A 10164-nucleotide genomic window follows, 5' to 3' on the forward strand; every position below is an offset into this window, starting at 1 on the left:
TGGATGCTCGTGGTGGGTTCTCACCCAGAAATGACGTATGTTGGGATTACAGACAAGGGAGTGGTAGTGGTGCTATCAGGGTATGGAATACTTAATTACTGGAAAGGGGGGAGCTCAACCCCTGTGCTTTCCTCAGCCTGTAGAAGCCCACATTTCTGAAGAGGAAAATTCAGAGTACCCTAATCAGTAGGCTGTCCTAATTGGGAGCCTGGACTTCCCTCCATCTCTCCTGGTTAGATAAAAACATATGGCAAATCTGCTTGCTCTCTGCTTTACACACACCCAGAGCACAGCCTTGTTGTCTTACGGCTAAGGAACAAGCTTAGGAGTAAAGGAAGGCTGGTGTCCATCACCCATGCTCTGAAAGGCTTGCATTAAGTACCTCTGCATCAAGTACACATCCATCTGGAGTGGTCTTTGGGCATCCATTACTCTCCACTGCTTTCTCATGCGTGCATTTTTTGCAACTTTGGCCACCTCAGAAAATTGAAGCCTGTTTTACGTTGTGTGTTTGGTTTGTTTTTTCAGTACCTAATCCATTCAATCCTAACACTTCATTTTTTGCAGGACGGAGCTATAGAGTTTGCCAGCCGAGAGGGCCTCTAGCCACGGGGTGGCACTCTCTAGCTGTGCATTAGTAGCCTCCAGCCCAGAAGGTTAAGAAAGGAATCAGAAACCTGAAAAAGTAGCACACTGTTTCTTCATTATCCTTTCTTTCCAGCTTAAATCTCATACCTTTAAAAAAAAAAAACAAAAACAAAACCAAAAAAAACCAAAAACCCCCCAAAACCAAAATCCACTCAAAAAACCCCTTCAAACATGATGCATTCAAAACTAAAGACGTATCTCATAGCTAAGGCTTCAAGCTCATTTACCAGGACAGGAGAAATGCAGATCTTGCTGAGACAAACATCTCTCTGCTCTGTCACAAAGGAAGTGTGCTCCCAGAAAACAACAGGACACTTGCAGGGAGCAAAAAGAGTTGAAGATAGTAATTCTAAGCTACTTTGAAATTCTTAAAGTTCCGGTAACTGACTTGTCTACAACCACCCTAGGGAAAGTTGGCTGCTCTGAGGTAGGACACAGCTTTATTTGGTAACAGGAAAACGGGAATGTAAATACAGAATTCTGCGGTAGAGAAGAAACCTGGTAAACGAAATTAGAAGCAACACATGCTGAAAACTGTTGGTGTTAGTTTAAAATGGCCAACTTTCGGCAGCTACTTGTTTGTCAAGAGAAATGCTGTATAAACTGCTTTGTATGAGCCTGGTGCTGCAGTATCCTACGCAGTGACATTCAAAATACTTAACCTACGGAGCAAACCACGTTTTCTGAAAATGTCCCCAAGATACTAGCAGACTTGGTAGCCCTTTTCCCACTTAATATAAATTGCCTGCCTGGTGTCAGTGTCTGCTGATGTGCTAAGATGTTGCCCTACATATTCTGCTTCTAATGCTTTTCTGCCGTGATTTTGCCATTTCAGATAACAAAGGGAAGAAAAATAATGTGTAATTTCCCAGAATATTTATCTGTCTGGCATTTTAATCAGTGAGTGGCAGGTTGAGTTGCCCATACAGTGCACTGACATACTAAAAGGATTGTATCTTTGCATGAAAGGCAAACTCAAGATTACTCTGACTTTACAATATAAAACTTACATGCCGTTTAGATGCTGAATTACTTTAGAGAGTTATGTGCTGGGAAACTCTTGAAAATTTTCAGCAGGTGTTTTTCCTGATGTAGCAGATGTACAAAATCTGCTCAAAGTACCCTTTCTTTGCCAAGTCAACAGAAGGGAATTTCACCACTGCATGGAAAATATTTAATTTTTTGGAAGTTGGAATGGGTATGATAAATTGAGCATTTTTGCCTTTCTAAAAATAATACGGATTCTTTCAGACTGTTTCTTGAAGTATATCTAACATCACTAGCTGCTGTTAGATACTTCTATTCCATCAGTCAGGTTATAAACTTTATCGGGAATTACAGACCACTATCCACTTGCTCATATTTTGCTTAAAGTGCAGATACATTTCCATGTGCCTGCCTTTTCTAATATATGCCATAGTTACATTTGAGATGCAACACACCTGCTTCTTTCTCTCTCTTGACAAGGAAATAACACGGTTCCAGTGTAACTGGGCACTTTTTGTAATACCAGAAAGCAACAGCATAGGGGTATTATGACATACAAGGAAGCACCTAAGAAGTGACTGAAAGTGACCTTGAACCTATTGCCTCTTTTTCTGGAGTTCTTGTACATTTTGCCCTTTGGTCATGAATAAATGTGTCTGTGTTTTCAGGAGAATCGGGTGCTTAGGTCTAGTGATGTACAGAACCCCCAAGTTCATTTCTGCATTTTTTCATAATTTCTCTTTAGCAATTCATGTCTATTTAATGACATACAAAAAATCCAAATAAAGCTACACTGTTGTTGTTCAGTGGCAATGCAGCAAAGCATCTGTATTTGCTTGAAATGAAAATGTAAGTTAATTACTTTTAGTTTACTGTCCTTTTAAAGAGTATCTTCAGCCTTGATCAACCTATTGTTTATCGAGGCAATTTTATCCTCAGTTCAGAATTGAATTACTGAGCATCATGGTAAATGAGGCCAGGATGTTTTGTCTCATGTTTTCAAAGTTTATGTTACTACTAACTATGCAGAGGCATCCAAATTATAAAGAAACGGGATAGTAAAATAAATACATCTATTCCCAGGAAACTATTACTTTTTGAGTTTTTAATTCTTGGCATAAATCTGTGCTTATTTCTTTGGTAGATTAATGTGATATGTAGTGTAATTTTCTTTAAATTATGAAGATAAAGTCTCATATTGGTAAGACTTACATGGTGTAAAGGTTTAGTTAAAATTCATGTAATCATGTGCTGATGAATTGAACTCAAGAGAAAACACTTGTAAACTGCTTACTAAGTAATCTGAAAAGTGTTTTTCTTTTATGCTCTGCTGTAGGTCTGTCAATTATACACTGCATAAAAGTTCTTTTTTCTGCTCTTCCTGCATACCAGAGATAACAATAGTCTCACATGCAAACATACAGCTGAGTAAATATGTTGTTCGCCATGAAGTAATAATTGTATTACTATAATATTATTCTTTCTTTATTATCCAAGATAGCAGTCCTTCTTCAAGTTTCCCATTTTATTTAACTTATTGATAACTATAGGTCTCTTAAAATCTTGAAAGACTTGTAACTACAAGAAGTTTCAAGAAAATCAAGATGTGTGTCAGTAAGTATTTTACCCTAACAAATTTTAATTAATGTCTTTGTTTCTGACATTTTTTTTTGTCTTTCACAAATAAGTGGAATTTTTGGGTAGAATCACCTTGTTAGATTATCTATTTCCTTTTTCTGCCTACCACTTGATCAATGTGTATAAATTTGCATCTGTGATTTTCTGTGTCATTGAACAGATGACGACACTTTTTTATTAAACCAGAGAAACATTGTCCTTATTGCACCTTTTGCCAATTACTTTTGCTCTACTGCTTTCCTTTTTTAGACACCATTTTTATTTGGGTTTAGGTCTGCCAGGCTTTTCATCACCCTTGCTGAATCCTGGGTGTCTGCCACATACCAGTTACTGTTGGAAAAAAATCAGTCCTATTTCTAAGAATGAGTCTAAAGAAAACTGCACTAATTGGTCAATGTTTATTTTAAACCAAATGCAGTCTGGTTACCTGTTCTCTGTAAAGCTTTAGTGACCAGGAGCACTGATTTACCAGCAAAGTAGGGTTGCTTTAGGAATGGATTTTCTCCTATCAAAAAGTATTCCTGGCACAAGCTTTTAAGAAATTGCAACTTGGTAGGGAAGATGTTTTGACACACGCTACCAAAATTGTATACCTACTGAATAAGCTTGAGCTACTTGCATCTTGTGGGGATAAGCAGGCCCTGCCATGCGTATGCTTCATGCTGTGACAAGGGTGAAGCAAACACACACACGAGTCTTCCAACAGAAAATAAGAGAATTGCTTTGAGAAGTATGAACAAACCTTATCCAATGCTCAAAATGAGGACGAAATGAAAAGGGAGCTACTTTTGAAGATGCCGCTGCATCACACCCAGTCTCCCATACTCAGAGCAATCATACATTAGAAGCTTCAGATTCTCTGTCATTTTTTTGTTAACAGCCCAAAACACATTCTTTTTAATTGTCAAGAAGTAAAACTCTAAGGAGTAATTTTGATCTTTGTAATGTGCAAATATCTACAATGTTGCAAACTGCTTGTTTAGTGCTTCTTAACTTTACTTTAAAATCTATACCCAAATGTACTTGTTGATCTTTTCTGAACTGTCTTCTATTTTTAAATGACTGTATTAAATATGCTGGGTATGGCCTATAACAAGTTAAACCTAATATAAACTTAGATGGAGCACTTAGAAATACTTCAACTGCTGCCTTTGGACCTCTGCGTTCACAAGTTAAGGTTTTATTTTACTCAGTTGCTGAGATATGGAATTCTGATTTGGACAATGCACCACATTCTCAGCTCACATAAATCAGCTAAGCTCCGTTAAAATAAAGCCCCAGATCTGGGTCAAATTAAGAATTTGAGATTTGGCTAAATGTCTCTATCTAACATGACACTCCCCTGCCACAGGAGATTAAAGCTAAGTGCTGAGGTCCTGCATAAAGGTCCAAGTTGAATGGTCTCCTGGAAACTGAGAGTGTATGTGGGCTGAGAGACTGAACCTTCCTCCCATCTGGTATCTGCTGAGCAGCCCTGGTGGGTGGCTGTGTTTTCCCCTGTGAGTCTGGGGGAGCGGGCTCTGTGGAGAGACTTCCTCAGCACTGTGTTCATGCTAAGCTGTGAGGAGCACTTCTCCACAGGATGTAGACGTTTTGGCGTATTCCTATACATCCTCCTCCTCGATTGTCCTCTCAGTGACCTTCCCCCCTCCTTATTAGAGGTTCTACTGGAAAGAGGGCTGCAGAGTAGGACACATTTTACAGGATTTGGTTTATAAGACCCATTAGAGAGGTCTGATTCTGGAAGAAGGTTACAAGAGCATGCTCTAAAACCAGTCTCTCACTTTCCTTACAGTTCAAGATCTTATGGAATTTATTTTTATTTCCTGAAAAAAATCTATACTTCTCCATTGGCTGATGCGTATTTCTGCAATTAGAGTCCTCTCCCGTTCCACAATTCATAAGCCAAGATACTGTCTGCTCTGTTTACATTTTTGTGAAGCTAATAGTTGGCTGATTTTACTGGAGTGTGATTTTGACAATTCCTGCTTGGATTCTTCCTCACCTCTTTTATTATCTTATGCAGAAACCTTGCACAGTTAAGTCTGTCAGTTAGACACTGACAATCAATGAAAGGATAAATTTATCCTGATTTAATTCTGAATATTAGGAAGCCAGGAAATTGTGAAATTGAGCCTTCAGTTCCCCTGAATTACGGGGAAATATAAGGGGAATTGTGCATTATTTTTATTTCTCAAAAGTGGTATTAAGGCATATTTTCACATATTCTTTTGGAATTTCAGAAATTTTAACTTCAAGCTGAAACAGCTTAATATAAAGATTCTGATTAAGCAAGCAAATACATTCTCAACATCACTCACCTCATTTAAAATAGTCTTGTGAGCAATCTAACAATAAGCATCTGGTGTTTTATTAGAGTAACAATGCATTGTGGGATATTCAAGCAGTGCTTTTCCATTGTGGGCAAAGTAGTTTGGAGAATTCAAATATAAGAAAAACAGTCTCATGACACTTGAAGATCATCTATTTTTTTTCATTTTTATCTAATGCATTTTTACTACACTGGTTCTAATCACTTTATGTCTACTCCACAAAAACCCAAGCATAAATCTCTAGAATAAATTAAGCAAACAGTTCCTTTCAGACTACAGAAAAAAAAAAAAAGTGAACTTGACAAGCACAGAAAAGCAATGTATCCTTAATATCGTTATTGCATCTTCAAAAGTAGTACAATTTTTTTTCTCATGGCATTGATTAGTTATGCCATAGCAATCAAAGAATAAAGCTGTTAAACCCTCTCCTGTACTACCAGTAACACAGTTTAAATGAAGAGCCTCAAAATGTTAACTGTGTGCCACTAAGATTCAAGCATTCACTAGCTACATTCCCATATGAAGTCCTTGGCAAAAATTACATGTACCAAAAATGCGTACCAAAAAGATCAAAGATTGCAGAACCAAGATTTGGGATGATTTCATGATCTTAGGCACTTTTATTCCATTACTCCAGCTCAGAAATTCCTCATGTTTGTAGTGTTGCAAACATACAATTCATGTTAACATTTTAGGCCTCTTTTTATTTTGCTTAAAGTGACCACGAAACTATTTTCATTCAGTAGAAGGAGGATTGAGACACTGTAGAAGATATGTGAAAACAAAGATAATTGTTACATCTCATGGAATATAGTACCAAAGTTACAACCCTTGAGTTCCCCAGGCCTCCAGGTTCAGTCAGTTGAGTATAAATGTCTCAGATATGCACGCAATCTTGGCCAATGTCTGAACTTTTACTATGGTGCCTAGTTGCTGTATTCCATATTATGGGGTGTGGTGGAATATCAGTGTTTAAAATCATCCATATCCTGAGGCAATACTTCTGAAAAAATGATGGAAACCAAAATGGATTAAGTTCATCCAACTTTAGAAAAAATCTGAGAATAACCTGAAGCTATTTTTCTTCCTTTCAAATGCTCAATCCATTAAGGGGAGGTGGCTCTTCTTTGCTGGGTGGAGTCAAGTATCACTTTTCAGTTGGTCCATACTCTATTGTACATTAAATTCATGTTCATTCTTTAAATTCATCTTTCATGGATAAAAATAAACTAATAGAAGTCTCTGGAAGACCTCACCATGCAAATAAACCATTTCATTATTATAGAGGCTTAAATCATCACTTAGAAATATGTTTATGTACTTATAATTGAACTCATTAAAATAAAAGATCTTGTTCCACATTTATTTCACACACCCTTTTCCAAAGAACATACAAATTTGGTTCAATCCCCAGAGCCTACACTTGGATGGACTTTTTTATTTTTATAAAGAGTCCACTAGAAAAGCATAAAGTCTCTGCAGTTTGGATTTGACAAAAACACTGCAATTCCTAGATTACCATTGTCCTTATACTTTGCAAAATCTGTAGCCACCTTTCTTCAGCAACCCCAAAGACTTCAGAAATGAGATTTAATTTTAAAAAAAGGCATAATATATGCTAGTGATGTGAGAGTGGCAGTAGAAAATACCAAAATTATTGTAAACTGTCTTAGAGCTCACATGTCAGAGTTTGCCAGGAAAAGTACTTTAATGGGACAACGGATGAAAGTGAAATAATAAATGCCAAACTATATAAAATAGTGTCTGGTCGTACATCCTCTTGTACAAGAATACATCATGCAAATGTGATTTACTAAAAATTTGAAAATAAGTTGTTGGTTCTTCATACTATCAAAATGAAAAAGATTTTAAACAGCAACCTTCAGAAGGAGAATTTTGGGCTTGTTTACATGTTTTGAAGAAGTCTGGATGTCTATAATTTCTCAATGATGGTAAATTGAAAGGGGCTAAATGCAGTACTGAGGGTAGGATCAGAATTCAAATCTCTTCGAGAAAGGAAACTTGTGCTAAAGACCTGTGTTATGGAAAATAAATGTGGAATGGGGAATAGCTGACTGGGTGACAGAATGCAATAAAGAACCATAATGGGCAACCAGTCAGACATGAATAAACATTTTGGCTGTAGCGCAAAAATGGTGGGCTTCAGATCAGTAGAAGTGTCATGGACAACATATAGAGAAATTTATTCTCTGTCCAGTGAGACCTTGGATAAAGAACTGTATCCAGTTTGGGCACAACACAACACTAGAAGGATGTTGACAAATTAGAGTACAAAGAGGAACAATAAGACTGATAAAAAGTTTAGAAAATACGAACGTTGAGGAAGGGTTGAAAGAATAGTGTTTGTTTAGTCTGGAACAGACTGAAGGCAGATATTATAGTCTTCACAGTGTAAAAGCCTCTTATGAAGAAGATAGCTCTTCTGCAGGGGAAAGAAAAATAAGATTTATATTGTATATTTTCATAATAGTAGAGTAATGAAGTACCAGGATCTGTTACATAAGGAGAGTCTCCTTCATTACAGCTTTTAAAAACATTAGATAAATATTTTTTTTAATATCTGGTATCCTGTTGTAGTTTTGTGCCTCAGAGCATCGCGGTTGAACTAGATCCCTAGAGATCCTTCTGATCCCTTGCATTTGCATGCTTTCAGGATTTAATTTGACAAAACAGAACAGCTTAAGCTGTGGAGGGATCAAAAGACCTCCATCTGTAGACGTCCCAGAGCCTAGCAGATATAAGCCAAAAGGGATGGTGATTCAGACTCTTTCATGTCTAGCTGTCCAACCACTAACTAAAAAGGCATTATTTCATTTGGTTGTGTTCTGTAGGGACAAACCATGCTTACATCACTAGAGTGAGAGATAGGGGAAACCTGTTTTCTTTCAATTTTGTAAGGCTATAGCTGTTCCTTTGGCACTGCCAGTGCTGATGTGTATGTGACCTGTGCCAAAGCTGCAAGCGGACATGGGATTTAATCAGGCTGAAGAGTTCAGAAGAGATTTTGAATAGTGGTTATACCAAAACACTGGATAGATGCTTAGTAAGGAATCCCATATCCTACAGTGACTGAATGGGCTTTGGTCTACCCAAGCTAAACAATAAAAAAATCTTTTTGGAAGATTTAGGTTTCACATTTGTATTATTCTTGTGCTCAGACAAGCTTAGTGCTCTTGAATGAAAGCAGATATGACAGCAAAAGAGACAGACATAATTTCTTTATCTGCACAGGCACAGCATGAAATACAGTGGCAATGCTGATGCTAAAGGGTTTTCTCAGTTTATGGGACAATAGTTTAGTCTTCAGGCTGATGCAGAAACAATTACTTACCAAGACTAACAATTCTGATATGGGTGCCCGTCCACTAGGAAATGAGATTGAGAGAGGAGTGGAGGCCAATGAACAGCTGTCATTAGCACCTTGGACTTTAAACCCGTAATTTATAACACAAATGTAACATCCGTTGCATGTTACTGGTCTGTTCAGCAACCCATTTCCACTACTAAACCATTTTTATAAGCAGAATTGGTTTATATGCAGTTTTATTTCAGCTGAATGCAACACTCCCTAATTTTAACTGAAAAAATGCAGCTACTTCCAAAATTTTACAATATTTATCAGGAAGAATCAAGATTCAATAGCAGGTCAAGCATGACACAATCTTTTCCAGTATTTTTTCTTGCCATGGCTTTCTGCTGGCTTACATCTCTTTTCCATCCATCATCCTCAATGAAAATACTTCAAAGTACTACTGTGTGGGTTGGACAGATGAATGAATGAATAGGTTAGATACCAGGCACCTGACCCCAAAACTCCACTCGTCCAAACTCACACTTATAAGATGCTTTAAGCAGTCTGAAGTCCACTTATGCTTTTGGCCACTGGATTCTCTTGACTAGATGTTCTTCCTGTGGTATAAACCATAGTTCCCACATCACGAGGCAACTGAAAATGGATGCAGTTCTATCAGTATGTTCACAGGCCAGTAGGACTGTGAAATCACACGGAGTCTCTCTGGCTTTGTAGTTTACCATAAACTAATGGGCAGCTCTATTGAAAATCTTAGTACTTATCCTAATGTCCCAGATAATCACATGTGGGCTTTGCAGTTCCAAAAGCAGGTTCTTCTTGGAAGAAAAGTTTTCTTTTGGAAGAGGAAGTCATACCAGTAAACACTGGAGCAATTACCATATGCCTATCTTTGCTGGGTCTCAATTGTATGAACAGTACAAGGATCCCAGTGTTGTAAACTTCCATTACACATCCAACTGGCTTTGTTGCCTGCACTGGCCTTTCAGCTTTGGGCACTGTGGTTTGAAGTTGATGAAAACTCAAGCAAACATCCTACAGACTAAAAGACAACTGCTTTTTCAGTGACTACAGTATTAATCCAGGAACACTGTGAAGTTCACAAAGACATAATCAATCATTCCATAGTATCAAAACAGTAATATAGGCAAGAAATTTCTGTATTGCTACATACCTCCAAAAATCTAGACTAATGAGAGCTTTCTTATGTTTAATTGGCTGAGTTCA

Source organism: Calidris pugnax, unplaced genomic scaffold (genome assembly GCF_001431845.1).
Source record: "Calidris pugnax isolate Ruff unplaced genomic scaffold, ASM143184v1 scaffold14, whole genome shotgun sequence".
Classification (NCBI taxonomy): domain Eukaryota; kingdom Metazoa; phylum Chordata; class Aves; order Charadriiformes; family Scolopacidae; genus Calidris; species Calidris pugnax.